General features: G+C 44.1%; 1 pseudogene; it reads left to right on the forward strand.

The window, feature by feature from the left end:
* The first annotated feature begins 2,342 nt into the window (after positions 1-2,342).
* On the forward strand, positions 2,343-3,086 carry LOC112911936 (small ribosomal subunit protein eS6-like; annotated as a pseudogene).
* Positions 3,087-3,868: the final 782 nt, after the last annotated feature.

A 3,868-nucleotide genomic window follows, 5' to 3' on the forward strand; every position in this document is an offset into this window, starting at 1 on the left:
ATAATAACCTCTATCCCACATTCTACTTAATTAAAATTTTATCTAATTAGCACATTCCCTAACCTAAAGAGCATAAAATAGCTCTTAATCCCAGACATAGGCTATCATAAAATAATAAGCTTTTGTCATAAGCAAAATATATAATTTACCCCCACACCCATCATTTGGTGCTAACGTGTGAGCCAGTTCTCATCTAATGAAAACATGAGATGTTTGACAAAGTATACTGCTTTGTCAGCCCCATTCTCATTTTTGCTATGCCACAAAAAAAAAAAAAAATCTTAATATATCAATCCTATCCCCTTCAATATGAAAGGGAAACATCTACTCCCAGCTAAGTGCAAAAATTTCTGAGACCAATCCTTCAGAGTGTGTTTCATTATGAGTGAGTACAAACCTCTACATTTGATTAAAATAAAAGTTGAACACACTGATGTAAATTATTGCAGAACACAAGGGTTCATAAAAGCTAGAGAGAATCATTAGATTATAGAAATGATTTTATAAGAGAAATGATTCTCTCCCCTGCTTTAAATGTCTTTTATGTACATATATGTGAGCATGATTATGACTTTAAAGTTTATTGCAGGAAACATCTATTCTTCCCAGTTCTGATATTTTAATTCATGATATTTTCACATTTCCTTTTGCCTTTGTTCTGGCATTTAGCTCTCTGGAGCCATTATTCAAAGTGATACTTAATAGCCCCAATAAGAAAGCAACATCTTTCAGTAATGCACATGACTGCTTAATGATGCAAGATCATCTTAATTCCCTCTCCCTGTGTTTTATTTTCCTTTAGGGGGCAACAATTCTAAAGGCTTAACTCTGTCTCAGCTGGTGAAAGTTGAATTGCCCTGCTGAGTGCCGTGGCATTCTTTCTCTCCTCAGTTGGTCCAAGGAATAAAAATCCTAATGGTCTTTGGAGAGTGAACCATTTGAAGAGTGTTAGTGGTTTGTGTCCAAAACTTTGTTGCTGGGGGAATTGAGTTAAACATGAGGGGACAGAGAGGCTGCTGTTTCCAAAACCTCTTAAAAAACATAAAATCACACCAAGTGATATGTCATTTTACAGATTTCTCCCTTTAACACCATTTTCCCAAAGGCTGACCTGCTACTTAAATCAGGAAAGTAGAAATATGGCCGATCGCTTGGAATATAAGAGGAAGAAGCCCAGAGAGCTGGAGTGTACTGAATTCCAGGTCTGTTACAAAAGAATGAATAATGGGTATGCTGCAGGCATGATTAGCCCGGGGTTACTTTTTTTTATGAACATCCAAACTGCTCTGGCTCCAAACCCCATGTGTTAAACTGTGGGCACCCCTCCTCTCCACCATAGATTTTGTTTTCCAGATAATTCCTAAGTTCCCCAGAGGTGCTTGATTCAATCCTTGATGTCACACTATTGAAGCTGAAGCAGAGATTCTGACATGCTCATCAAGGCCAGACTCTATAAACTCAGTCCTGCCTGTTCCCCTCTCCCACCACCCCTGGAAGTCAGGTGTCTCCAAAGTCCTTAAGACCTCCCAGAATCATATGGTGGACAAAGAAAAGGGACAGGTCCCTACAGCTTCAGCCCTTGGATTGTTATGGGTCTCTGACCAGTCCACAGTCTCCCTTCCCACCCAGCAGAGTAGCATGTTGGCTGATTGTCCTTGTGCTGGCCAAATGGCCCTTCAGCCAGGCTTATCTGAATATAAGGGAGCCCTTCCTTCAGCATTGCCTTTCTGCCTGAAGTGTGAAACAGATTCAACCACTGAGATGAGATTTACCTTTACAAAAGATTTTATGCAAGTGCTTCTGGATAAGATCTTGTCCAACTCCCCAAGACCGAGGGGAATCTTGACAGGTTGCTTTACCTCACCAGGTGCAGCCCCTGACCCTACCCCAACCTTCACTGCTGGTTTCCTAGAGCCAGCACATGCACAAGAGTAATTACATATTGAATACAATTTAAACTCCCCTACTAAAAAGGAAGCACATTAAATCCTATAGCTCTACCTCGGTCATTTGAGTTTGTGTCACTAACAGAGCTCGGATTTGTTCCATCTGAAATGGTGCATGCAGGTTAATTACAACTCAGGAGGAGGAACACATCCCCATCACTCTGAGTGCATGTGGACAAAATTCCCCTTGAAGACTATTCTGGGCCTCACTTTCTCCCACAGCCCTTGCTCAGTGACTGCCCCACTGGTGATTTACACAGAAGGAACAGAGAATATGTGGCTCAGCCCACCTTGGATATCTCAGGTGTCTGTTCTGTTATTTGCAGGGCCTATTTTAAAATGGACAGGTAGACGGGTCTCTTTTTTGTGGCGCCTCTGAGGCCACTCTGCTTCAGGATGAAGGTGAACATCTTTTTCCCAGCCACTGGCTGCCTGAAACTCGTTGAAGTGGATGATGAGCACAAACTGCATACCTTTTATGAGAAGCCTATGGCCACAGAAGTTGTTGCTGATGCTCTGGGGGAGGAATGGAAGGGTTACGTGGCCTGAATCAGTGGTGGCAATGACAAACAAGGCTTCCCCATGAAGCAGGGTCTCTTGACCCATGGCCCCGTCCACCTGCTGCTGAGTAAGGGGCATTCCTGCTACTGACCCAGGAGGACTGGAGAGAGGAAGTGCAAATCTGTTCGCGGTTGCATTGTGGATGCCAATCTCAGTGTTCTCAATTTGGTTATTGTGAAAAAAGGGGAGAAGGATACTCCTGGACTCACTGATACTACTGTGCCTCATCGCCTGGGGCCCAAAAGAGCCAGCAGAATCTGAAAGCTTTTTAATCTGTCAAAAGAAGACAATGTCCACCAGTATGTTGTTAGAAAGCCCCTACACAAAGAAAGTAAGAAACCTAGAACCAAAGCACCCAAGATGCAGCGTCTTGTAACTCCATGTGTCCTCCGACACAAATGTTGGCATATTGCTTTGAAGAAACAGCGTACTAAGAAAAATAAGGAAGAGGCTGCAGTATATGCTAAACTTTTGGCCAGGAGAGTGAAGGAGGTCAAAGAAAAATGCCAGGTACAGATTGCCAAGAGACAGAGGCTGTCCTCTCTGAGAGCTTTTACCTCTGAGTCCAGTCAAAAATGAGATTTTCTATGAGTGACAAAATAAGATCAGACACCAAAAAATAAAAATAAATAAAAAAATTAATAAAATGGACAGGTGGAGCCCCTTGTCCAAAGCAAAGGGAAAAATGTAGCATTAAAGCTACTAAAATATAAAACTTTTTCTTTCTTTTGTGGTCCTTCTCTCAACCTGTCATGATGTCTTTTATCTGCTGTTTAATGTCACCCTCCCTCGGGTACGGTGGTAGTCACAAGGCTGGTGTAGATGCTCATAGGCTCCCAGGCTTAGGCCCAGCACTATAATTCTGTGATACACACAGCAGCACACTGCTTACACATTTCTTCTCCCCATAGCTGCAGGACTGATGCAGTGCGTGGGGAGGGAATGGAGACCATCTCCCCTTCCCAGTGCCTGCCACCTGCCTTTTCAACCTGTATTAAGGGGTGACCACCAAGTGGTTGCAACCTCCCACATGGGGACATACTCTGTGCCTGAATCAGGAGTGGGCAAGGAGACTGATCCTCACCCCCAGCCCCTGGTTAAATACTTGGAGCTCTGAACCAGGAGGGCCACAGTCATGTCCTATCCCAAAATGTGGCAGAATGATCGTGTCTGACCCCGATCTTCCCTCCCTGTCCCTAGGTCCAGGCCCACACAGGATGAGTTTGGAGATGCAGAGGGAGGCAGCAGTGGGCAGGGGTGAGGAGGGGAAGGCCAGATGACCCGGGATGCCATGGACTCAAGCAAAAGGCTTTCCTCAAAAAGGTGAGAAGAAAGCCAGAGATAGGCCATGGTGAGCTGAG

This window comes from Vulpes vulpes, chromosome 6, assembly GCF_048418805.1.
Source record: "Vulpes vulpes isolate BD-2025 chromosome 6, VulVul3, whole genome shotgun sequence".
Classification (NCBI taxonomy): Eukaryota; Metazoa; Chordata; class Mammalia; order Carnivora; family Canidae; genus Vulpes; species Vulpes vulpes.